General features: G+C 51.1%; 1 long non-coding RNA gene across 2 annotated transcripts in view; it reads right to left on the bottom strand.

The window, feature by feature from the left end:
- The window catches only part of LOC113969789, a 107,309-nt gene that overhangs the window by 52,151 nt on the left and 27,882 nt on the right, over positions 1 to 27,276 (bottom strand). Inside the window, exon 3 of one of the 2 annotated variants that reach the window (XR_003534932.1) lies at positions 24,801 to 24,859. The exons of the other annotated variant lie outside the window; for it this stretch is intronic. This is a non-coding gene — a long non-coding RNA (uncharacterized LOC113969789). The remainder of the gene's footprint in view (positions 1 to 24,800; positions 24,860 to 27,276) is intronic. 2 annotated transcript variants of the gene reach the window in all.

Raw genomic sequence — 27,276 nt, 5'->3', positions numbered from 1 at the left:
CGTTACCACAGAAACAACCCTCACCCTGCACAGGCTTCAAAGGGTTTTGTGCGTGTGCCTGTGTGCGCTGCTCCGGCTCCCCCCTCCCCTTGTTGTTTTTTGTGTGCATGTACGCGAGAGAAAGAGTTGGGGTTTTTTTTCCCTCTTTCCCGGGAAATCTGGCACCGGGGCTCGGATCGTGTGAAAAGCGAGCGCGGGAGAGACGGACGGATGGACGGACAGGCAGACACGAGAACCGGGAGAAGCAGTCGCGATAACTGCCAGGCTGGGGGGTGGTCTTCAGAAAGGAGAAGGGGAAGGGGTGCGGGGGGGCGGAGGCGGCGGTGGTGCTAACGAGTCAAAAATAAATATTTATACGGAGAGAGTTTTAAAACCCTATTTTGCATCGTTATAATAAATTATTCATCCGCCTGTTTCTCCCTGCCCGCTTCTCGTGGTAGGGAGCTGTGGAGGGGATGATGCTGCAGGGTGAGTGAAGGGGGTCACGGCTGACCAGAACCCTGGACACCCCCGGCACCCCAGGGAGAGGAGGCAGGAGGGTTTTGGGGAGGGAAACAGGGACACGGCACAGATGCAGCTGGACCCTGACACGATCGTGGCAGTGCCAGATGGGGAAGGGTCAGGAGAGCTGGGTGTCAGGAGCAGGCGGCTGGAGATGCCCAGGGCAGTCGGTGACCTCCCAGACAGCAGTGTCAGAAACAACGTGGCTGCTCTTGTGCCTGCACTTGTTTTAGATGGAGCTCTCTATGAGTCTTGGGCTCTCTGAGTTCGGTTTTGGCAAAGACTGCAGTTTCCACTGGGCTGGCTGACACCCTGCAGTGTCCTGCTGAGGAGATGAGGATGGGGAGCTCCCATGGCTCCCCCAAATCTCCAGCTTACTGGGTGTGCTGGTGCACCCACCGAGGGAGGCACACACCTGCAGTCAGTGGTACAGCTCCCATCCCTCCTGCCCACACTCGCACAGCCAGACCAAGAGCTGAGCTGACAGGGAGCCCCGCACCACTGGCTGGAACAGCACTTCCAGGAGCCATCCTCACCTTCCCATCTCTATCTGGGACTAATATGGGCACAACACACCCCTCTGCAAAGCTGGCAGAGGCTTCTATCAATGGCCTTGAGCAGTATCTCTGAGCCAGACCCCTTGACCCTTCTGGGTGCAGCCAAACATTAGTTTTGATCACTTTTGCACATCCCAGTGCTCTGATTGCAGCTGCCATTGCATCCACCAGTGTACAAGGTTTGAAAGAGTCACCAAGCACAAGGGAAAGGTTTGGGGAGGAGAGCCTTGCCATGGCTATTTCCGGCCTGCCTGCAATTGCATTTGCCAGAACTGCTCCAACAGAGACAAAAAGCAAGGAGAGAGAAAGGCATGAGTCTGTCTGACCAAACCACAAAAAGCCCCTTGCCTAGCTGGAGGCTTCCAGCATATGGAAGGGGAGGTAAGAGGGCTGGAGAGGATGAAAAATGATCTTCTGGATCACCCCACTATCCCTCGACTTCCCTTCCAGCCTCTCCTGACAGCTGCTCATCTGACCTGCCCCTCCAATGACTCCCCAGCAGCCTCCTCCGGTGCTTCACCCCCAGGATATCTGAGCGTGAAACCTAAATCTCCCTTGTGCTGCAGTTTAAGCCCATAATTTCTTGTCCTACCCACCGTAGGACACGGAGAATCGTTTATTCCTATCCTGTTTGCAGCAGCCGTTGACATATTTTTGAAGGCTGTTATCACATTTCACCTTCAGTCTTAGACCTTTTCATGAAAGATGGAACAGAAACACAGGTTTGTGACGGGGAGGAAGGACAGAATAACAAAGAGGTTTTTCTGGATCACACGTGGAAACCAGGAAAGCCAGTGGAAAGGCAGTGAGCCAAGGAATGGGCAAAGAGCAACCTGTAACACCCAGAAGAAGCTTAAGTGCCACCAGCCAAGTTCAGGACACAAGGGAAGATGGTGGAGACACAGATCAGCTGGGAGCAAAAATGAGAACACGAGGATTGTAGTGAAATGGTGCTGAGCACTGGGATGAAACAGGTCTGGGGTTCCCATGCAGGGTGATGTGGCAGTGCCCAAAAGGGGCATGGGGACTTAGCTGCAAGTGGGAGAGGAGCCAGCTGGTCTTGCTTTTGATGGTACTGGTATGTATGGCAGGTGATGTACCAACTGGGTCCTAAGGTGCAATGGAGAACCAGAGACATGAAAAACAGACACACAACAGTGTGTTCCAATATGCTTATCATGCCTTTGCACTGCTGCACGTGTCAAAAGTACTTACGAGAAGGAGATAATCTAATTTGATAAGGGAGAGGGTAGAGGAATAACACTGTGGGCACAGATATCAGGAGCAGAAAACAAAGGAGAGACTGCGGCAGGCATCTGCTACAGACCCCCAGGACTGGAGGAGAGAAAGAAAGAACAAAAAGATTCCTGAACCAACTATCAAAGAGCTCGCAAACACAGGATATTTGTACTCAGGGGGCACTTTAACCACCCAGACATCTGTTGGGCGACAAACACATCAAAACATAGTCAGAATGGTTCCTTCTTTACGTAGAGGACAATTTACAGATGAAGGAAGTAGAAAGGCTCCACAAATCTACTCGCCAATAAAAAGACGCTGTTCAAAATGCAGCGGTAATAGGGGAAGTTTGGAGCCTGTGATCACAGGAGACACAAACCCACCGGAGTGAGGACACGGCAGCACGAGACACTTCGCAGCGAACACGGTGCAAGGGGAGCTGAGGGACAGCCAGGAGCAGCAGAGCGGGAGCTGCTCACGCAGCTCTGTGCCTGCCCCCTCCAACAACACGGCTGTTGATAAGGGACAGGAAAGAAAAGAGGCAGAAAGAGCAGCCCTTTGCGTCAGAGCCAGCCCTCAGTGCGGGCTGTGCACCCAGCGAGCGGGGCAGGCTGTGAGCCCACCTTGGCTGGCAGCTACAGCATGTCTCAGCATTGCCAAAGGCAGGCTTTTGCCCACAGCCCCAGGGAGATAATGACAAGAGAAGGCAGCCCGTGGGGCTCATCTCCAAGCAGTGAGACTTTCCATGCCTGTTGCATGAAGAAAACCCACTCTTGCACATCACCACGGAGGCTGAGCACCTTCAAACACCAGGTCCCCTCCTAACATCACCCCTTGATCTCTCTAACTGTCTGCCAAAAGCAAAGACAAGATCTGAGTTTCTGAGTTTCATGGACCAGAGCCTCAGCATAAGGTCAGTGCACTGCTGTGGTTTCTGCCTGTCCCCCCTCAGAGGGACTTTTCTGTGCTACTGTATGGAAAGGGGTTTCACAACATCCAGCACTAGAGGCATAAAACACTCTTGCTCAACTTGGAGATGCAAAAGTAAACAGATCTTTCAAGTCCTGCCACAGCAGAGGGGGTTTCCCAGCACGCAAAGTTCTTTGGCTTCTAGAAACAGAAGTTAACTTTTTCTATGAACTTCTGGAAGAGTTTGGAAAAGATCTGGCTTCAGACGGATTATCCATGCTCCACGTAGAGCCCCAGGCTTTTGGAGGGCACAGTCAGCAGGAGGCTGCCCATGGCTACCCTTGCCCTGGGGTACGTGGCCCCTGGCTCCGGGCAGCCCTCCCACTCCATACCCTCCATCCTCAACCAGCCATGGCAGCTCAGTAAGGCCTTGGCACTGCATAATAGGGTTCAAAAATAGCCAATTTTAAAGGTGTTTCACAGTTAAAGATTAAAATACTGAATGACTTGAAGTACCTAAAATACACCTGCAAATCTGGCCCTTTGGCATTCAAAGTTTCGTCGCAGAAGGGGGGATGCAGCACGAGGCTCCATTTCCCCTCCAGAGTCATCTGGGCAATGAAGGGATGTGTCAATCCCTTCTTCCCACACCAAGAGCAGGGACCTCCTCAGCCTTCACAGTTACCTCCAAGCAGATTCGAAACTGGAGATCTGCGACTTCAAACAGCCTAAGTTAAAGAAATACCATCACTGGGGACAGCAAAAGCTCCTCTACTTCTGGCCACGTTTCTGAAGGTGCCTCCCACACTTTGGCCTTAGCCAGAACACACAGTTTCCCATTTCACCTATAAAAATGTAGCTCTGGGTGTACAAGTGTCCAAGTTTCACGGGTGCTGTTTATGAAGTGCTTTGGAGAAATACAGCTGTTAAAAAACAAAGGAAAAGAAAGTAGCAGTAGTTGTTCCCTGCAAAGGGGCAGGGAACTCTGGACATCTTGCTCCTTATTTATTAAAAAAAAAAATAAAAAAAAAAAGCCAACAATGCTTTCCAGGCCTGGAACGCCGACTTTGGTTACAACACGTGTCTATTTATCAGGAGAAAAGCTGAATATTTCCGCTATCACAAGATTATTGCCAGTGCTTGGATTTTTCCCTAACCTCCAGCTAAAATCCTCTGAAAATGGAACGGCATACGAAATACGCTCCCTGACTCTCAGAGTTGGAGCCCCCCCCACCTCTTTGCTCCCAATAAACAATTTTGCATATATTTAAACCTCCTTTCTCTGGTTTCCCAACTCCTCCACCCTCCCCAGCAAAGAAATTACAAAAATCCTTCATTCTCTCCTTTTCCCTTGCACCTCCATCTATCAGCGTTTCAAAGGCAGTCTCCTCGAATGCCGAGCAGAGCAGGAGATGGGCAGCGGTAATGGGAATGTGCTCCTGACTGTGCAAACCCACACAGAGAGTGAGGACAGGAGAGACTGCATTTGCATACATATTAAACGAGAGCAGTAAAAAATGCAGACGTGCAAACCATTTGGACATGGCTCGGCTCGGCGATGCGCCCTGCAAGGGAATCAATCTTCGGCGTTCTTAAAGGGAAAAACCCGCTACGGAGCGAAGAGCGAAGCCAAGAGACCAACGCTCGCAAACACGGTCGAGGCTTCAGGACAGTCTGACCTTCGTGGCCATGTCATGAAGGAGGGTGAGATCCCAGTGGGAGTTTCCACCTCCAGCTGCTGCCCCTGCTCTGGTTCCAGCAGGGCAGGCTGGTGCCTTTCACCCTCTTCCCACTATCACCAGCAGGAGGAGAGTTGGTGGGACCCCCATCCCCAGCCGAGCTCATGGCTCCCTGTTTGAGCTGAAGCAAGATGTTCTCACATCAACCAAGCCCTCGAGTGAGGGCTGCATAGAAACCTCCCTGAAACAGCCTGAGCTGGGGCCCAAGGAAGAAATAAGTAGCACTTGGACATGATGAAGAAGCCCAACCTCTGCATCCCAGTACCATCCCTGACTGAACAGTTCACTGTGCACATCCTGCTTTGTCCCTGGGTGATCCCATTCACAGTAAACTCAGGAAGCAGGCACTGAATCTGGAGGGCATGACTCTCCAAAATGGCTCTGATCCAAAGTTTTTGTGAGTCTCTTTACTTGCCCAATGGATCTTTCACCCTACCACTTCTGGTTGACTGAGCCACAGGGGTCACAACAACAGCACTGCACACACAAGCATTTCCATGGTCAGGTTCTACCTTGCCCTGGAATGTCTCAACCCAACCTCAACTCCACTTGTCCCAATGCTCCGGTTGAGGACATTCCCAAGACAGGATGTTACACCCAAGTCAACAAGTAAGTACAGTGGAGCTTACAGAGTAGATCATTCCTAGGTGCCTGCAAGGATACGGATCTGACGAGGCAAATCACGCAGGCAAACCTACTGATTTCAAAGTCTGCAGGTTCACATGCATAAAAAGTGCAAAATCAGTAACTTTTATATTGCCACTCAAGGAACTACAAAGATAAAAGCAATATTCTGGGAGTGAAGATGCCATGAATATTTCTCATCTGCACTTATAAGGGATATTTGGGACCAACGGCTTGATTCTGCATTAGCCTTGTTCAAATGAGATAATTTACATTCCCTGCCAGCTGAAAACAGACTGTCAAGGTATTTAGTTGTGTCAGGTTTCACTTCCCAACCACACTGCTAAAACCCACTAGGTGCACATGGAGAGTGAGGGTGGGCAGCAGACAGGTCCAGTGTGGGGTCCAGTGTGGACACCCTGGCAGGCTCCAAGCCCACAAAGTGTAAATGTCCTGCAGGGAGTCACACCAGGGTGCATCAGCAGCTGCTGCTTTGCATCATGTCCTCCCAGCTTCTCCTTGCAAGGGTTCCTTCTGGAAAGACAGGAGCTTCCCAGGCTTGACTGTCTATCCCTGAAGATCCCAAAGCTGCAGACAGACAACTGGACATACCTGCTGACCAGGCCTCACTGTCCAGCAGGGTTTGGCCCCACTGCTCCTGTGGGAAATGCTGTCTGGAGCCTCCCTTCTCCTCCCCTCTCCAGCTATCCCCTCCTATGGCCAGATCTAATCTAACCACCTGCTTCTTTGGGGTTGACTCACCCTCACCTGGCTTTTGCACCTACAGCCCAAATGACACAGAGAGGAACACGCTGCCAGACCTTCCTCACCACCCCCCAGAAACATCCCTTTTTCCAGGTCCACGGAGCCCGGGGTAGCAAGGCAGTGCCTTACTGTCTTCTGCTTCCTAACAAGGCAGTCTTGGGGTAGGAAGGCAAACAAAATGGGCTTCCCATTAGCCTGTCCAGTGCGGATTCTCTGGTGTCTCGTAAGGGCTGAGTTCCCATGCAGCGATCGAGCGCTCGACTCTCTCTTTACCCACCCACCCATTTTCACAAGACTTGTGGGAGCCACACGAGAGCTCTTTCCTTCAGCCAAACGTAATTGGAACTCGTCGCTGGGTAAAAAACAGGGGGAGGCGGGAACAAATGGAGAGAGAAGGAAGGAGAGACACGTGTGCACACAGGCACAGGCTGGATCACAGAGGCCCTGTTCCCTTACAGAAAGGGGGAAAAAAAGAAAGAAAAAAAGAACAAAATCCAAAGTAAAACTACAGTGGCAAGTTGCACCAGCTGAGCTGTTGACTTGCTTTGTACACGGTGCAATCCCACCCCTCTGCCTCAGCTGCTGGGGATTTACAGGCACGAATGATCTGGGGAGGGTTGGTTCACCCATTCACGGGTGTTTCTACAGCTCCCTGCACAAGAGTGGCTCCCTCACCCATAGCAAGTGACAATTTGGGAACATTTGGGGCTGTTAATTATATTCAGATTGAATTTCTTTTGCAACAGCAATGACCCTGTGAAAGGGGCAGTGGTGAGAATCTCGAAGAGGGAACTTGGGGATTTCCACCCAGAAACTGTCCCCCTGACTTGCCAGAGAAACATGAAGGCAAAAAAAAGTGGAGTTTGACAAAACAACAGAAAAACAACCTATTGAATAACTGTCAGTGGGCAAATATAAATATGTTAGTGATTAGTTTGATATTAGGCTCATATCAAAAGCAATTAATTTGATAATTGCCTGTGCAGAAAAAGAAAAAAACCACAATCAAGTCTGTTGCCACTGGCATCTGAAACACCTTCCTTGGTTAAATTAATTTCCTTTTTAAACTTAATCTGAGTTAACAGGGAAGTTATGGTGTAACCATAATCCAAAAATCTCCCCCCCTCATTTATTCTTTTTTTTGACTGATTTCATTTTGGCATTGGCCTGAGAGCCTGGAGCAACCAAGTCCTTTATTTGTCATTTTGGACTAGTTCAGGAGGCAGTAGAGAAATGGAAATTCTTTTGCCGAAAAACTTGTCCACAAGCCTCCCCAGTGACACCGAGTGCCACCTCCCACGTGTGCAGGTCCTCCCGCAGGACACTCATCCCAGCAGAACTCAGCGGTGTCAAACTCACCCCGCAAATGGCCCCAAATGACATTTTTAGAGAGGCTGTGTTATCTGAGACTACAAAATTAGCACCATATAACAGCCTTGGTCTGCAGGATGGTTCCTGCCAATGTCAATGGCGGTGCTGCAGAAGATCAAAGGAAAAGCACAGTCCTTCAGCGACTGCAAACATTTTGGCTGGTGGGAGAGCGTGGGGGCAGCACAGCAAGCCAGCAGCAACCCCTGCCCTGGGCAGAAGAAGCCCCACTGAACCCCAAAAAGCACCAGAGCAAAAAATTATTCCCGTGATTTGCTTAAATCAGGCAATTCGTGCAATTCTTCAGGAATATTCAAGAGTCATTTAGCTGAAAATTCAGCACTAAAAGCGTTGTTCTCCTGCCAAAGAGTTAACAGCCCTGGGAGCGAAGCAGAGTCCTTGCTCTTGCTGCGGGATTTCTCCCAGTGACACCATGTTCCCACTTGGAGACAAGTTTCTTTGTTTGCTTTTCCCCAGTTATATAAGGGACATAAATTTTTGTTGCAGAGAGAACTCCAGGCAATCTGCATCTCCCTCAGTCTGCATCTCCCTCCAAGGCTTCTCACCCTGTTTCGGCTTGAACTCTACTGCTGTTGCTGCAGTTTTTCAGCTCCTGCCTGCGTCGGCACTAAGCCCTCTCCCCTGCCCCAGGAAGCAAAAGCCTGCTGGAAATTCAACTCCCCATCGGGTCTAATCCCACGGGAGCGGCCAAAGCACTTTGCCACCCTCCCACACCCAGCCCACGGCATTGTGAAGGTGAAGACATGAGCACGGACAAGCTACAAAACCTTGGGCCGGCACAAAGACGTGTCCAGAGACGCTCCCCTGTGCAAGAGCAGTCTCAGTGGAGCGCAGGCTGCTGCTTTGCAGCTCGACTCTTTTCCAGCTGGACTCTTCCAGCCCCTGTCTTTGCTCTCCCAGCAGGTCCCTGATCCCCAGCCCCATCACTCAGCACTGAAGGAGCGAGCCAGGGGAGGCTGTGCCGGGAATTTCACAGCGCTGGGGCAAGGGCTGGGTGCTCTTGGCCGGCCAGCGCCGCATTGCACACATACCAGCAAACCTCAGCCCGGCAGCCCCGGAAGGGCAACAGGCAGCCAGCAGCAGCTCCCAGGCCGGCGAGGAAGCCTTAACCCCTTCCTTGCTATGGCCAAGAGGCTCCTCGAGAGCCCAGAGACAGTGGGAAGAGAGGAATCCACCCTAAGGCCAAGCATCTAAATGCAGCACCCGTCCCTCCCTAAAAAAAAAAAAAAAAAAATCACAGCGATACCCTAAAAAATCCCTGGGAACGCAGCCCTTCTCTTCCCCTTCCCATGGCCTGATGGAGAGGCAGGGGACCATCCTCAGTGCTTGCCAAAAGCCACCAGAGCTCCCGGCAGCCAGCACAGCCCCAGGCTCCGCAGAGTCAGATGTCCCCTGCCATTCACAGCCCCACACCCTGGACAATGGTTTCAGCAGGGTCCCGTGGGGGACCCCGGGATAGCCACAGCCTGGCCAGGTTTATTCTGCACCCCAGAGAGGGGGCACGTTAAGTCCCTCCATTCACAGCCTTTGAAATCATGGTGGTGAGGAGGGTTTCTCATCAGCATCGGCAGAGGAGGAATTCCTCAGGATGAGGTTTGGATCCCAGGTCTCTCAGTGTGGATCCCCCCACGACTCAGAGGCAGGACTTGCACACGGGTGCTTTCACCCATCAAGAGCCAGCTGGCAGCCTTGGGGTGCACTGAGAAAGCTCAGCTGTCCTGGCTCTCCCCAGCCCCTTTCTCAGCCTGGTTTCTCTTGATCTCCTGATCTCTTGACCCCCTGGAGAGATCTGGGCTCTGTTCTCCCACACAAGGCACAACCAGCACATCAGTCCCCAAGAGCTGGGGCAGGAGGTGGCACGTCACCTCCAGAGCCAGTACCAGCACATTCACCTCTGAGAAAACAGCAACCAGGTGTTACATCACCCCATGTGAAAGGACTAAAAATGCCTGTGCCACCCCACTTGAAATCAACTTGGTCTGAGCAGTCTCCACACACAGTTGCCACAGCTTAAAAATCACATTTATGGATCACAACAAGACAGCAAACACTTTTCCTTTTTTTTTATAGACAAAGCCCTTCCCAGCACAGGTAGGATCACTGAAACCCAGGGCTGAGCCTGTGGCTTTGGCAGGCAGAGCGAGCAGCTCAGGGGCAGGGGGTGTCAGCCAGCCCCAGGCCAGGCTGCCCTCCCAGCAGAGATGGGATCTCCCACGCCGATACTCAGCTCTGCTCAGCTCCAGCTCCAGCCCGATCAGATCAAGCCCAACAGGATTAACCACATATCGCAGCGCCAGCGGAAGGCAGACTTACCATTTAAAAAGAAACACACACACACACATGCACCAAATCCATGTTGAAGGAGCTGCCTTGGTTCAAAAGGCGCTTCCAAATTTAGGTTTGCTAAAATTGAGATTTTGTATTTTTAATAAAATAGAATTAGGCCCTTCATAATAAATTAATAATCAAAAGCCCACAGAAATGTTTCCATAAACGAAGTTTTTTAATTCCAAAGGAAACCATTTGTTTAAAAGAAGTAAGTGTTCCCCTGCAGAGCTGGAACTTCAGTAATTGCAGCATGATGATAGAAAATGGGGCTGGATAGCAAAAATAACTTAAAACTATTCTAAATAACCATGAAGCTGAGTCATCTGTTTCAAAGTCCAAGTGGAGCTATCCCAGTGACGGGGCCCACAGAAAATGCTAAGGTGCATAGTTAAAAGGGGAGGGGAGAAACAAAAACAAACAACAAAAATAGTCCAAATTCCTTCAGATACTATTTGTGACAAAAGATGAAAGCTGGGATTTTCAACCTCTTTCCAGCATCTCAGCTGCAGTGAAGCTCAGGGTTTCATCACAACAGGCACCCCTAACACAACGATACTGTGGGGGTACAACCAACACCAAATACTGGAACTTAGTGTTCCTCTAAAACAAGTCTAGGAAAAGTAAAGGCACCCTCTCCCCAACTGGTATCAACCCGTGTAGCCCCACAAAGAACAGGGGAAGGAAAGGCCAAACCCTGATCCCTCAGTCTTTTGTGCTCCAGCCTCACTTGTACACACTGCTATCACATTACAAAATGTGTAAGTTGCTGTATGAATGGCAAGGTGCCACCGGCATAAATACGTTCGTATCTGGACAAAGGATCAGCCTGCACATCAGGATCTTCATTAAAAATGGGTCTGTAAGCACTTCCCCTCATTCTTTTGATTCATTTCCACAAAAACAAAGATGTAGCATTGCGTCAAAGCCGCAAGGACGCCCAACACGAGACTGGACTGAGAGCTGGGTGCTTCAGACCAAGCCAGCTGTGCTTCCACAGCACTCCAGCTTTCCCAGGCTTGTCAAGGCACAGGTTTAAAGCACTGGAATGTGATCCTGGTGACTAGTTTGATCTAATGATGGGTACACCTAGCAATGGGTACCTCCAGAGCACTGCCTGGCACAGCTGCAGCAAGGCCAGGGGTAGAGCTCGTGCTCACTCAGAGAGGGACAGAGCTTGGTAAACCTGGTCTTAACTAAGACACCCAGTCCTTTATGCCCTGCTACTCAGACTAATTTAAAGCTAGTTCAGGCAGATATGGGCACACCAGACCAAAGGATTTCCCCACACCAAGCTGGCAGCCCGGCATTTAAAAGTCAACTGGAAGGTGCCCCAGACCAGTGCACCATGAACAGCAGTTTCCAGAGATGCATCATGAGCGGTTCATCCCTCTGCATGTGAGCAGCCATGGAGAGAACATAGCAGGAGCCTCCTCTGCTGTCCCCCCATGCCCCAAGGCACTGTCTTGTGGCTGGGACTCCAGGGACAATTAAATTCCCACAGGACTTCACGAACAATCGACAAGAGCAGGAACCCAGGAAGGAGGTGACAAAATGATGGTAAAGCCTGTGGGAACAAGCAGCCTGTTACCACAGAGGGACAAGTGACAGGGACAAACCTTTCCTCATACATGCTCAACAAAGGCATGCTGGAAGGCTGGTGGTCATTCCCACTGTCAGCACCTCCCTCTCCAAAAACTGTTCCAGACTCCCCTTCTCCTGCAAAAGATCCGGCTGCCTTAAATTCCGCCTTGTGCTGCTGTAACGAGGGAAGGGCTCCTGCTTGCTGCTTACTGATGAGGAACCAACATCCAAAGAAAAGAGCATGGATCGAAGGCAGTCAGGGAGAGGGAGAAGGGAGAGGCCTTAGCTTTTATCAGGACAACTGACAGAGCCAGAAAAACAAGAGGGTGAATTTTGGGCACAACTGGCTTCCTTCAAGGTCTGTCTCCTGCACACAGGGGAAGCTTGTAGTTCAGACAGGGTGTTCCAGGTTTTTTCCCTAGGCTGCACCCTGAGTTAAAAACACCACTGGCTGAAGGGCTGGAAAAAACAGTGAGTTCAAACAGGAAGGCATCTAGGAGAGGGATTTCCAAAAAAGGGGGGAAGAAACTATCAAAGCAAGATTTCCAAGGAGCTTGGTGCTCTTTGGGAAGGGAAAGTTTTCCAAGATCTGACTCCAGGACAACTCTAAGACAATGATATTGTCAATGGGTGAAGCTGCCTCAGTTCCCCCATCCCTCCAACACAGTAGGCAGAGGACAGCTGGATTTCAGAACAAAGGACAATGGCAGATCTGAACCTCATATCCCTTTTACACCACACTCTCATTTGAAGAAGTCACGAAGCAAAACTTCCCCTGAGCTAATGTACATCTATATTAACTCTTTTTTGTCAGCAGATAAAGGCAAGAAAGGGACTCAACACACAGAGAGCCAAACCTTGCACCTTGATCACCACAATTTGATCCTCCACCTCCCAACAGCCAGGCAGAAAGTCTGTGGGCTTTATCCCAGGTCATTGCTGGAGCACAAGTACCTTCCATAAGATGCCACAGCATCCTCCAGGCTTTGTGCAGTCTCTAGCAGTGTTGCCTTTGGGGACAAGATACCTGCTGGCTGGGGGATGAAGGTCTCATTTGGATGAAAGAGCAAAAGGATGAGTTGTTCCCTAACGATAAGGACTGTGCAGATTTGCCCAGACTCACCCAGAAGACTGCTCCCTCTCATGCCTAAAGTACATCCTAGGATGTCACCAATTCACAGGTCTTGCAGTCTCCAAGGTGCTTATCCTTTGACCACCCCAAGAAATGAGGCAGCACTTATCTGTGTTTCACAGATGGGTCACTAGAGGCAGAGAGACAAAGCCCCAGCTTCCCTCTGCATAAACTCCTCAAAGCATCAGGTTTGAGGATTTCATGGTGTTCAGGCACCTGAACCTCAGGCCAGTGTCACACAGAGCAAAGAATCAACTTCAAAATCCCAGAATCTGGGCCAAGAGCCCTGACCACTGGCCACCCTTGCCACATCCTGGCCAGCTGCGACTGCTCTCCCAGGTTTCATCCCAGCCTTCATGCTCTGCAGTGTCTCAGAGGAGCTGCCTGTGCTGCTGACAGAACAAAATTCAGCCTTTGATGCCATTGGCACTTCCTCCATTAGTTGCTTTGAAGATTAGGGCCAGAACCTTAAATTGGATTCAGAAGCTGATGGGGAGCCAACAGAGCAGCTTGAGCTCCCTGTGGCCCAGCCCTTTGGGGAGGTGAGTGGTCGTGCTCTGCACCAGCTGGTCCCACCACACTGTTTCTACTTTCAGCTTCTGCTACACAGCACAGAAGCACAACCAGAGTGAGCCAAGCAATGGCTTCGATACACTGGACAAGATTGTCCCCAAGCTAGAGGGAAGAAGGCAGCATTTTTGGAAACAAGCATTGCCTGGCCAACAAAGAGGCAAAGAGGCTGGAAAAACTGGGATTCTCCAAACCACATCCACAGTTCAAGGCAGCATGATGACAACAGAAGGCAAAGTGTCACCGCAGGCTTCAAAGCCGCGTGTTTTTCAGCCCACTTCCCCTCCATCCTCAGCTTGACTCAGCTGTTCATACCTGCATCCCACAGCAGCAGCAGCACTAGTGGTTGTGCCAGCTGGGAATGAGAAATATACCCATGGCATCTCCATCTTTCCTCCTTTAAGGAGTCTCCCTCCTCCCATCACACATCCCCAGACTGCTCCTGCCCTACAGTGCTGTCTGACCTGGGGATGATGGCCCGCAGCAAGAGAGGGGAAGCAGGTAACATGGAACCCAAAAGCACCAGGAACATCAATGGGAACTCAGAGTGGGAGCATTGCAAGCATGGTTTTCATTGCTCTGTGTGTTTTTCACCGGATCAGTTCTGCACTCACTGTGTTAGGCGCTGCACACCCACAAACACGCACAAAAGAACCATCTTTGCTCTAATCCGTACAATTTCAGCACTGAATGGTGCCTGCAGAGTTCTGCACACAGAGCTCAGGCTCTAGGCACTCAACAGAATATCTATCCCCTCAACCAAATCCCCTCCCTGGCCCTCCGTGGAGCAGCATGGCTGCATTTTACCTGCACCCACCACTCAATCCTTCAGCATCCCCTAGGACAGATCCCTTTGCCCAAATTCCTTCAACCCACTTGGAGACTGCCAGCTCAAAGGATGCTAATAAAGGAGGCACACGGACCACAAAAATCCACAGCTCCCCTTCCCAGTCAAGTTGAATCCCCAAGCAAGGGAGAGATCCACGCATGCCAAACTTGCTTCCAAAGCATCTCCCTCCTCCGGGAGCCAGGGCACAGGGGCAGCAAGACACTGTGTGCCATGAAGTGACACACACTGAAGTAACATGTGGCTCAGCCACAGCGACTCGATTAATTTAAGTTAATTTCCCGCAGTTCTGTCTTAGTTTTCCAGCAGATTCAGGACTTAAAGGTTAAAGCGTAACCTTGTCTCGGTAGCTTGCTATTCGCTCCATGCAAATGTCTACCTACAGCCTGGTAATTACATGCATTTCCACAGAGCCAATCCGCCGTCAGCCTGACAGATACTGATCTTCCCGTTTTATTTTTAGCTCTGTGCTTCCCCCTCTAGATGCAAAAAAAAATTCTGTTTGTTCCATCTTTTGCTGCAGCCTCTTTTTTCCCTGGCTCACCAGCCAGCTCCCGGCTGAGCCGGGCTGGAGCAGGGAGCAGCACGGGGTGGCAGATTGGGCAGGCTCTGGGCTCCTGCTGGGTGTCCTGAACGGGTACCCCCCACGGTGACACCGGGCAGCCACCTCCTTTGGGGTCACCCAGGGAATTTGTCAGCCCTGGCAGCGAGGGGTGTTTAAATAGGAAAGTGAACTGAGACATAAAGAGCGACGCACTCCTTTGTAGGGGAGCTGGACACTTTCTCCTGGGGACATTTTCAGGTCACACATACACCCAGCCAAGAGAAAAGGGACCAAATCTGGCAAAATTCAGCCACGTGCTAGTGGCTCTGCAAGTCCAGGATTTATCACCTCACAGAGGTGGGTGGCTTCCCCAGCTGTCCACCCACACAGGGCCACCCAGAAAGAGGAGACAACGCCAGGAACACAGGCACTGCAGGCAGGTCACCCATGCAGAGACAAAGCTCATTATTTGATGTTTCCAACCAGTAAAATGGGCACACATGAGACTGAGTGTGTCTGGTGCCACTGAGGCCAACATGCCGTTGTCCTCCATGAGCTGCTCCCACAGCTCCAGGGAGGAGGCAAGGTGTACAAACCACTGAAAATTGTTGTCCTACAGAATTTTAGCCCCATGGGGCAGCCCCTCATCAAAGAGCAGCCCAAAAGGCTGATTGTAAATTATGAGAATTGGAAGAAACAGGGATCAGGTGGTTCTTCTCTGACTTTCCTTTTGGAAGGAGTCTGGGAGTGTGGATGGGCTGGGCTTTGAGGGGTGAGGTCTGCATGCCTCTCTCCCACCCTCTCTGTCTCAAATGCATATTTTCGACTTAAACCAGAACAGATTCCCACAAACTCTAGTCACGTGATGGGGAAGGAAAGGCACTGAGGCTCAGAAGTGACGTGTGAGGAAAGCGCTGGCTGTCGGCATTCCAGCACGGAGGGCAAAGCCACCATGGCCAGTGTGGGCTGTGGGACACAGGGCACAGCTCAGGGACACTGAGAGGATGAAAAGTGTCTGCACAGAGAAGAGAAAGGAAATCTGCATGCAGGGAAGCCACATTAAAAAATGCATTAGGATTTTTTCTAGACTAAATAGCTGAAGAGAAAGAGGAAAGAGGAACACGGATGGGATAAAGCAGAGGGAAGGGCTGAGTGTGGAATTGCAACCTCTATGAGACTCCAGTAAAAGCCAGCAGAGCTGGAGCTGATGCATCTCCCCAACACTGTGGACACTTCTCTAGTGTTCACCCCTTCATTGACTAGACGGGCTCTCAGCCACATGGGAATCGTAATTGTGTCTCATACCTTCAGAGAAAGGATTGCTTGTCTTGCTGTTGTTCCAACGATCCTCTTAGTCCCAAAATCATTAAAAAAAATAATCAAGAAATTATGATTTTACGTTTCCAGGGGAATCTCTTCAAACCCCACCAGCAATTCCCCTCCTTCATATTTTGTAACAAATAAAGCACATAACACTCAGAAGCTGCTTATCCAGCATTCTTCAACAGGTGATTTTGGGCAGTTAGTAGGAACACAGATTTTAGAGAGATCTGGGCTGCACTGTCCTAGTTTTTCTCCTCTCAGAGTTTCTAACCTGGAGGTCAATCTAACTCATGACCAGGGAAGCAGGAGCCATCCCAGCACTTGGAGTGGGCACTGGATGAGACCACGGGACAACAAAGCAGGGAGGGGGAAGGTCCTTAACCCCATTACAGAGCTGGGAAAGCCAAGGAACAGAGATTTTGTTATTTACTTAACAGCCCACAAGCTAGGAATCAAACTCAGATCCCCAAATCTCATCCTTCTGCGCCAAAATAAACAAACAAACCAACCACCCAACCTGCCTCCCATCGAGGAGGAGCTGGGGAACTCCACGGGAGCTTTCCCACCCTCCACACAGCTGCAAGCCCTGGCTGAGCTCCACAAGAACCAGTTCCTCTCATGACAACAAGTTTAGCCAAAGGAATTCAGGGCAATTGAATGAGAAAAGGCTGGAGCAAACCTACCCCTTCACCACATTCCTGCAAAACACCTCTAAATCTGAGAGCTTCTCATAACTGTGCCTAAAACAAGTCAAAGCTGGCACTGCCAGCCTGTTGTTTGAGAGCTGCTCTCTTGCTGCTGCCTCATTTGCTGGGTTTTTAACCACTATTCAGTCTCCATTTTTCTTTGTGTGATTCAGTCCTACCACTCCCACCTTCACTTGACATTTTAAAGGCTGGGTATCCCCAAGCCTCTTTCTTTGCTTTTACACCCTTCTTTTATAAAGAACAACTACAGTCTCTGCCATCCATCAATTCACCAAGGACTGCACCCAGGGCTGCAGTTGTTCTCTTGCATCCTGGACACCCCTGCTCCGTGTCATTGCAGTGCTTTACTCCAAATCCCTTCCCAGTGGGTTTACACTTGGATGTCATTGCAGAGCCCAGACTTGGACACTGGAAAAGTGCTGTGAACACAAGCAAGAGAGAAGGAACCAGGGTAGAGTCTCCAGGGCTGTCTGACACGTGGCCTCAGCATCTGTTGCCCCAAAAATATCAAAAGGCAGATCTTGCACTTACACAAGATGTACACAACAGAAGGTTTTAGCCTTTGTGAGACCACAGCCAGCTTCAGAGCTGGGTCCTCAAGAACATCATTTAGACCAGTGCTCTCCAGTCCTGGGGTGATATTTATTCCAAGCCTTCTTCAGCTGTTCTGTAAGAAGTTCTTTCCCTCTGGATCTCTGTTGCAGTTACATCCACTTGGCATTTTCCAGGTGGCATGGTTATTTCTGCCCTCCTAGAGCAAGCCTTCCCAGGCTTTTCCTTTCCTCCTCGACTTCACTGCCTTTCTGCATCTAATGAAAACTTTCACTATGATGTAGGAGAAGGATGTAAACAGTGACCTGGACCATCCTGAAAAAAAGCCCATGATGGAGGATGTGACCCTCAAATGGGTGCTGGGTGCTCCCATCATTCGGTCTATATCTGGTCACCTACATCTTTCACTTGCAGGAACTCACTGCAGCGTTTCAACCCATGGCTCTGTGTCTCCAGTGAGAGGTTTGGAGGCCCTGGACAGAACCAGCCATGGAGTGTTGTGTCCATTAAGTTCCCTTGGGCTGCTCTGACCCCCAATAAGCCCTTCATGTGCCATGCCATGCTCCTTCCCACAGTCCTGACACCTCCAACAGCACCAGCTCAGACAACATAGGAGCAAATTTTCAACTTCAGGTGCATTGCTGGAAGTGTTAAACACCGACTTTCTCCTGCTGCCAACCCTGCTCCTTCACTAGAGAATTCTACCACGTGGACAGATGGAAAGTGCCTGGTCCAATGTATATTTCTCCCTTCATCCCCCTTGCCCCAGGCTTTCCTACCCCATCCCACATTTCTCCTATGCCCTAGGTGAGAGGTGAGCTCCCATCCCACAGCAGGGACATCTCTGACCTGTCAGCACAACATTCCTGTGACAGCCACACAGACTCAGCATCAGCCTTTCCTCTGACTTCAACAGGCACTGGCTTCATTCCCCTATTCCTCATGGCCTCTCTATTTCCTCATGGGCTGCTCTTCTGTTTGGGAGCCCTTGATTGTATCTGACAAGGTCTCCTAATTGTCTCCACTGATTTTACCAGAGACTGATTTTAAAAGCAGCTCAGTAACTTAGTCACTTCAATATCATTGCTGAATTCAGCTCCCTCATTTATTAATGGGCCTACTTTTGCTCTTTCTCCCCTGATATGGTTCCAAAATCCCTTTTTATTTCTCTTAACCCCTTTGGCTAACATTAACAAGCAACAACTCAGTAATATTTGATATTATATGTGTATAAATAAAAGCAGGAAAAGATCTTATTCACTCCTGTTATAGCTACTAAAGCAGGCCTAGGGCTCTGGAATAGCAGCTTTACTGCATACGTTAAATATCTCCATTACTCTATTAATGCACAGTGTTGGAATTTTATTGGATAGTTTGGGTTATTTACCTTATAAAGTAACATGGGCATCCAAACCATGAAAAGAGGGTATTTTAGTACCTTCTCCTTAGGTCTGCATCTCCCCAGTCCAATGAACAAAGACCACAAAAATAAACCCCCATGTGCTACATGTTCTTTCTTTTACAAGAGGTGGGGAGGAAGGGGAAGACCAGCAGTAATCCGGGCACCAACCCCATCCCATGTTTTTACTCAGGAGAAATTTGTAAACAGCAATCCCAGCCTGCTTTTATGGCCATGGTGACATGGCCAGCAAGTGCAAAGCACCATTCGTCCAGCTAGAAAGAGGTTTTGGGATACCCTTTCTTCACAGCAGAAATCCAGGGGTGACAGGAAAGAAGGGAAAAAAAACCCCAAACAACTAAAACAAAAACAACAACAAAAAAAACAACCAAACAAAAAAACCCACAGAAATAGTTTTCAAGGGGAAATTATTCATCTTTGATATTTCATTGACTTCAAATAGTGCCCAAAACTGTCAGTAAAACTGCAATAACCAGAACTCCTTAGCAATGTGCCCAAAAGCTCCCCTTCCAAAAGTCTTTGAAAGAATTAAAATAATCTGGATAAGTCAACTTAGCCCCGATGGGAGGCTTCCTAACTCTGCAGGCTGGACTTTTATTTCTCAGCCTTTAAATTGCTGCCTCAAATTTTCCACAACATGGGCACCTAAAGACTCTCGCTGTTTCCCTGCAGAGAGATGACCAGTGAAACACAGGATATCACTCAAAAAAGCTGCCCCAGGGTCCTGTCCCCAAATCTCAGTGTCGAAGTGAGGGAGGAAATACCGAGGGAGAGCAAAAAAACAGGCACGTGTGACTCAACATCTGCCTCAGTTTCTCCCACTCCAGCCAGTGCTAGTGCCCAAGGGAACAAGAGACAAGAGGGTGGCTGGCATGAGGTGGCTTTCACAAAGCCCTTCCTGGGGGCTGAGGATGCGATGTGGGGATGGGGTGAGCCTGGGGTGGAAGGATGCTCAGCCCCCACCTCTGCCAGGCACCCAACAGCCAGGCAGGGAAGGAGCCGGGTGACACAGCTGCAGGGTGAAATCCTGCCCAGCACCACGGCACTGGGCATTTAGGGTGAGCTCAGGTCACCCCCAGCAGGGCTGAGGTGAGGGGTGACAATGACATCCCTGGCTTAACCCCTGCAAACACTTCCCACCCACTTTTTTGGAGGCACAAAACTGGGGAAGCGCAGACTGTCCGCATCACTCTCTGCCACACTCCCTTCTTTAAGTGCAGAAATTTCCACCACCGCCGCCTATATTTAAACCCAACCCGGTCCAAGCAGGGGCCAGGATCCTCTGGGGTGGGTTTTTTTCCTGGGGGGCTGTGATTTTAGGCAGCGACAGGGAGGCAGAAGCACCTGCTGCCACCGCCCCGGAGCCCGCGGAGGCTGCCCGCAGACCGCAGGCAGCAGAGGAGAGGGAGGGCGGGCGAGCAGGCTCCCCTTGCAAAGTCTGTCCTGTGCTGTCTAATAACACAAGGTGTCATTGTATACCCAAATCAGTGCCTGGAGCTTTATTTATAACAACTGAAACACAAAACCCAGCAGGCCAGAAACGGCAAAGGGAGCGAGAGACCAGGGAGGGCAGGGACGCAGCCGGGCGAAATCTCCCTATTTAGCAGGATTTGCCTTGAGATTTTTCAAGTCGGGTTGAGGCTGGAGGGGGGACTCGGGGGGACACGGGAGGAGGAGAGGGATGAAAGGGAGGGAAGAGGGGGCTGACAGAGCAGCGATGCCTCCCTGGCTGCGGCAAGGCAACAAGGCTGCCTGTACCGCGGAGCCCTGCGCGGAGCGATGGGGGTGCTTTGCTCGCAGCCCCCCGCCAGCCAGCAAAGGGAGGTGGGGAGAGGCTCCAGCTCCCCTGGGACTCCTGGCTTCTACAGCAATTCTCTTTTTAAAACTATTCCATTCCAGTCAACAGCTGGCTCCAGTGGACTCCCTCTTGCATTTTGTCTGCGAACTTGGCAGGAGCCATCCCAAAGGGACTCGCCCAGCCCGGCAGGCAGCAGTCCCAGCGCGCTCCCTCAGGTGCAGCTCCTATCAAACCCAGTGCCAGCGGCTTGCACGACCCCGCTCCTGCGAGAGGCTGAGCACCCCGAACTCTTGCTGAACTCAGTGGGAGCAGAGGCTGCTCAGCGGCGAAAGGTCCCAACCCTGCACTTACAGCATCGGGAGATGTGCTCTCCTCGGGTGGGTCCAGATGTTATCACCACCGCTGCCACCCCCGGCAGCTTGTTCATCTGCTCCCTTGTGCCGGAGGCTCCCGCTGCCGGCGCAGCGCCGGTGGAACAGCTCTCGCACTCTCCTCCAAGGCTCCTGGGCAAAGGCTGGCAGCTCTGCCTAAACCCCCTTTCCCCAGCAGCTGGAAGGAAGCCGCTGCCAGACTTTGTGCTGAAGCGGCTGAGGTGGGAGCATTCATGTCCCATTCTTCTGACTCACCGTGGAGGTGGTAAGCAGCAGCAGGAGGGAAATAATAAACAGCTGGAGGGGGTAAAGGGGGAAGTAACGTCTTAAGGAGTTGCAGCCAGGGATGCTGTTTGGTGCTCACCTCCCCTGCAGATAGATATTTAAATCTCCAGGTGCAAAAGCCACTGAAAGTTCAGGCTGAGTCAGAGCTACAAAATTTGACCCACTAACAGGCAACAAAACAGGCCCCTTGAAAGATAAACCTGAATCCCAAGTTTGTCTTGCACCAAGGGCCACTTTGGTCCAGCTTTGCTTCTGCTGAGGACAGTGGGAGCCAAACCATGCTCCCTGCAAAGAAACCAGAGCCAAGCTACAAAAGCAAATTCATAATCCATAAAGGAAACTGCTCCCATTAACTTGACCAGGACTTTAAAAACCTCCCTTTCCTCCCACTCTATCCCAGTATTGGTCTCAGATGTTTTCCAACTGTTCATTTGAAGGGGGAAAACAAAACAACACCAAACCCACAAGGCACAGGGGGAAGAGGCTTTCGTGTTCCTTCGCTAGCGAGCGTTCGCCCAGCTGCATCCGCTGCCCTCAGCCCCCCAAAGCCTACCTGCAGAATTACATTTGCAAAACTGTTGCCCAGGAAATGTGCAACTAAAATCTGTGAAATAAGCATGCCTGGAATCAGACGTTCCCAGTGTAGTTAAACGACCGTGCCTTGAAATCTGCCTCCGCGTTTAGCCACGCTGCCATGTACGGAGCTACGAAACAAAACGCTCGGCTTGTTCCACATCCCAGCCTCACCACCGGGACTCTTGTTCCCTGCAAATAGGGAGCCCAAACTCCTTCCCCCCAGAGGGTTTTAGGAGTGTGGCAGCAGGAGGAACTGTGAGGTTGGGGCCCTACCCTGGTGTGCAAAATCAGTCCAAAGGCTCAAAGCGCCGTGCGATGAACTGTAGCCGCTCAGGAAATAAAAACTGAGCTGTCTCCAAGCAGAGGAAATAGAGAACCAAGACAGTGGAGTTCCCCATCTCTTCCACCACACTTGCCTCTTCACAGGGCAGAGCTGGTGGGAACATGACCCCAATGGCCTTGTTACAGCACAATGAAAACAAGAGCTTTCATGGGGAACAGTGGGACCCTAGGAAAAGTCCACCACAGTCTGTCCTGTGAAGGATGGAGCCTTCAGGGCAAGCAAATCATGTCAGTCCCATATGGAGCATCAAGGGGGAGAAATGCGGGTCCCCTTAGCCCACAAAGGCTAGAGACACTGTCTCTGGTTATTCCCGAAAAGGTCTCAGAAAGCCTGAGCCCCACTGGAAATTTCTGACAGGTTATTTCAGAAGGGTTTGTCCTATGCAGCAGGAGGGCAGGATTTTTCTTTTTTTTTCAGAAGATTTTTGTAGATGGGAAAACATTTCTCCTTCCCTGCTGGAGTAAACCACAGGACACAGCCTTGCTGTTTGCCTCTTCTCCCAGCAGCAAAAAAGTTTTCACTCCATTTTTCCTTCCTGGGGACACTGAGCTGCAAAGGCAGGTGGGCAGCAGAAAGGCAGGTCCCCACATAAAACCAAGGCTCCCCTGCAGCTCCCAACCCTTCACTTGGAGTCCTCAGCACTGGGGGGGAGAACTCAGGGTCAGGAGCCCTCTCTGAGCTCAGCTGCTCCCCAGGTTTCACACAGTACCTACCCCTGCGAGGAGACACCGCGTGACCCAGAGGGTGTTGCCTCCCAAAGACAATTAGGTTGTGTTCGAACCACGACCTCGAGGAATCAGATTAATTACAGTGATGTTGAGCATGACTTTGTCTGCAGGGACAAGTCATGTTTGACATCGCTGCCAGCTGGTTACAGGTCTGGAGGATGAGCGAAACTGGAATGGTCCCTCCCCAGGCTGGTTTATTGGCACATGTTCAGTGACAGGGCAGGTTTTGGGGAGAGCAGCCTGTGTGAAAGCCTCAGCAAACAAAACCTCGCACCAGAGCATCCACACACCGGGCAGATAGAAGTCACATTGCACTGTCACACTGACACACACAATTTCAAGTGATGGCCATGTAGAAAGCCAGGATCTTCCAGTGAGCAATGGCCAAACCCCATGTTTTAGGGAGCATCCAAACAGAAAATGACTTAAATTGTTGTTTTAACACACAGATCAGGAGTTCTTCTTGTGGAAAGGCAACAGGTCTCACGCATGAAACAGCACATTACACAGCCTGATCCATGGGTTTAGCTTGCATGCAAATAGCTAGTGTTATTTCTCACCTACTGATGTATCCTGGCCATGGGAGGACTTCACAGTCAGGCCAGAGTTACAGATGGACCTACAGGCTAGAACAAGGTCTCCCCAAAGGGTCAGAATCTCCCCAGCCACCCTGCCTCCACCACCCTCAGTCCAGGCTGCCCACCTCCTCCTCCCAGGTAAGGCTCTGCTTCAAGAAGTCTAAAACAGTAACAAAAAAAACCCCAAACCCAAGCTGATCTTTGAGGCCAAAAAAAGGGCTTTGAAGCAAAGGGGAAGGGGGGGAGGTGGGAAAGGAATCTGAAGTTGCATCACTTGGAAATACCCGAGTGCTTCAGAGATGTATGTACATGTTCAGCTTCCTACTGTTTCTCGAGGAACCTACTTGGGAACAGTAAAGTGACACCAAAAGGATCCCAATGACATTTGCCCGAAACAGATAAGAACAGCCTTGAATTTAATCCAAATGAGCCCCTGTGCCAAATACTCCCTTCTTTGGAACTGGGCACTTTGAGGTTTGGAACTCCAGGCAGACGAGTAGGGCGAGAGAGGTTTGAAATATAAATCAGTCAAGAGCTTTTGCCCTTTACCTGGGCTCAAAACCAATCCAGAGACATTCTCCATTGTATTTCAAACATTTCTCAGAACATGGAACTAAAACTAGGTTTCGTTTCCTTCAACAGAAGTCACGGTCGCTCCTTCATGACAAGGAAAATAGATTGGAGGGAAAATCTTATTTTCAGCAAAGCTTTTGTTCTTTCAGAAAACCAGGCTACTTTCCAGGCAGCTTTCCTGAAGATGGATTCCTGCACCCAGCTCCAAGAGGTTGCTCCTGCTGCCACCCAGGCAGGTGCACTGAAACCCACAGAAAGCACGTGGATGGGTTGCTGGTGTAATCCCGTTCAGGGAACGTGATGCCCTCTGGGGAGGCCAGTTTCAACGTCAAGCCAGGACACACCTCTTAGAGGGACCAGTCTGGGTCCAGCTCAGCTGAGGAGACACGAGCCATTCAACCTACTGGGCCAGGAGCAGACCTGGCCTGTCTTGCCCAGCCCCAGCGATGCAAAACACTATTCCCTGCTGTCCCCTGCTCCCAGACGGACCCGGTTCTCCAGAGGCTCCCTTCTGCGAGGAGTAAGGCAGGAGGAGGGGAAATATGAAAACTATGGGCCTGATGCCGCGTTTCCAAAGGCCGCCCGTGAGCCACTGATCCAGACTGGGAGTGTCCCGACTCGACGCCTGCAGCCGCGGGAAGAGGATCCTCGGTGGGGCCGTTCCCTCTCCCCGGAGCATCCCCCAGCCCCTGCTCCCACGCATTCCCTGGCGAGCTGCCCAGCGCCGCTGCAGCGCTGCTCCTGCCTGCCCGCACGGAATGGTGAACCCGGCAGCAGGGCCAGGTGGCTCAGGTGTTCGTGCCAAGCAGCTCCTGCCTCACCTGCAGCGACTTGTCGAGGGGGAGACGCATCTGCCCTTTCTTGTCTGGCTTCAGTCTGCCTGGGGAAAAGGGAGAAAAGGGATTGGGGAAGGGTAAACACAGCTTAGGCAGCTGCAAGTCCCGGCAACCAAAGGGCTGAGCAGGTGATTCAGAGAGCTGGGGGCCTGCAGACACCCTGTTCTCTGCCTCCCACCGACATCTCCGGTGGTGGCAGCAGCCAGGGAATTGCTGGCAGGAACCAGCAATGGTTCCACAGCTGATGGGGCCACAGCATCTGTCGCTAGCCCAGCAAAGGCAGGACAGGGAGTCTACACTGCAGGGTCTAGGGTAAATTGCTCCTTCTTGCTCTGCTTCACCACCTCCCAGAGGATCCCAGAGGAGCAAGGCAGAGCATTGGTACCAACAAAGCATCCAGCGCTGCCAGCGATGCTGTGACCTCCCCTTGGGAACATCCACAGTGTTTCCCCTGCAGAAACACAGTCATATTATAGCCCCAGACATGACTCCACCTTTCTTGGTGTTACTCTGCTCCATGGGACCACACTACCTCCTAAGCCTCTCTGCTCAGCAGCCTTTGCCACCAATTCGTCCCAACATCAACAGCCTTCTCACCCTTGAAAAAAAGAGACAAATCTCAATTAGGTGGAATCTCATTTCTGCCTTTCCTTCCATCAGCTTTCCCACAACTCAAAGAAAATCATGGTAAATTAAGAAAAAAAGATTATTTTGCTCCAGAAGGTGGCTGAAGGCTTTTGGTATGTGAGCTGATGACTGTTGACATGAGGTTCTTGCACAGTGCCCAGTGGTCTCACAGATATCACCTTCAGATCCCTTATTGGGATGGGGAAAACCCAAGCTGGAGCTGAGCCCCACTGCATCCAGCTCAGGCTTTGCAAGGGCTCCAGACAGAAAGGCTCAGGACCACAAGTGCTTGGTCCCCATCCAGCTTCAGACACAGGGAGGAAAGAGCCTTTCCAACTGCAACCACCTCACTGGAAAAGCATCCCTAACCTTGCCTGAGACCTGGGAACCTGCCCATCCAACCAGTCCAGAATATTCTGCCTGGGTGAGTGAGGTCTCAGCCCAGCATAGGGCAGGAATGTGAGAGGCGATGTGAGCGCGTGGGACAGGTGAGGGGAAAGGGCTGGACAGTCAGGGAAGGGCAGTGGCTCCCTCAAAATTAGGCCACACTCAGGAGGAGTCATGCAACGTCTCCCCAGGCACGGCTGCCTCTCCCCTCTGCAAGGAGCTGGGCTGGCCCTGAGTGAGGAGGAGACTTGCCACCCCTGCAGTCCTGGGAGCTGCTGGCCCCACACACAAGGTGGGCAGGGCCAGGCAGTGTTGCTTTGAGGCAGGAAGAGTCCTCGATGCAAACCCAGGAGAGCTGCTCAGCTCATGCTCCATCCTTTCTCCATCCAGAGTTACAAATGCCCTGGTGCACAGGGCAGGGTGCAGTTTCCTGGCATTACAGGGGTTGTTTTTTTTTCCAGCTTGCCAGCCCTGGAAACTGCCAGAACTCTGCAAACCCTTCCCCTGCCTGCCTGCCCTCTCCTCTCTGAGTCAGGGATGGCCATAACCTATTGCAACCCCTCGCCTGACAGAGCCCCAGTGTTTGGAGCTGCCCTGGGGAGATGGGAGAGCCAGTCTGACCGGCTCAGGCCTCACCGAGAGCTCCCTGGGCGAGCAGCCTTCCTCACCTGGGAAGCCCAGGGAGACCTGTGCTCCCAGTTACCTCCCAAGCAGGTCAGGACGAGAGCCCTTCATTGCCCAAGCCTTTGGCTTAATTATTTTCATTCCTGTCCCCACACCCTGCCCATAACAGTAGGGATGGAGATGCCTAAAACAGCACACGCGTTTCGGAGGCTCTGCCCTGTCTGCCAGCAGTTCAGAGGAGGTGAAGTGGCCGAGTTGGAAAGGGCTTTGCAAGTGCAGCCTGCAAGTTTGAATCCAGTTTGGTAGGCACCATGAGTATTTGGGGCAGGGTTGGTGAAATGGTGGAGCAGGGTTGTCCAAAAAACTCCCGTTGATTCCCAAGTGCCACCAACATCACGTGTGGTGAGGGCTAAACATGCCTTGAACTTCTAGCCTAACCAGCAGGAGGGAAATATATAGATACAGGAAGGAAAACTGTGTGTGTAGGGAGGGAAATATCAGGATAAAAAGCCCTAAAAGAATTAAATAAGAGGAAAGAAGGGCTGGGAGAAAACAAATGTGGGTAGAATAATCAGGCTCTGGCAGCAGTTAAAACTTCCATGTGTTTAGATCCCCGAATCGATGGTTAGAGATGCTACAACAAATGTCACCTTCATGTGAGCACCAGAACTGCAATTTTCTCATCATCCCTTTTATTTTTTTCCCCCACCCTCCCTGTGTTGAAGCTTGTTTGGAGGACAGCCTGTTGGGGGCAACCCCTGTACCCAGAAGACACAAGGGTTTTTTCCCTGGGTTCCTTCTCTCCTCCTCTCTGTCTCTCTTG

Source organism: Neopelma chrysocephalum, unplaced genomic scaffold (assembly GCF_003984885.1).
Source record: "Neopelma chrysocephalum unplaced genomic scaffold, ASM398488v2 Primary Assembly neopelma1_74, whole genome shotgun sequence".
Classification (NCBI taxonomy): domain Eukaryota; kingdom Metazoa; phylum Chordata; class Aves; order Passeriformes; family Pipridae; genus Neopelma; species Neopelma chrysocephalum.
The sequence above is the reverse complement of the archived record's forward strand: the minus strand, read 5'-3'. Positions and strand labels throughout refer to the sequence as shown.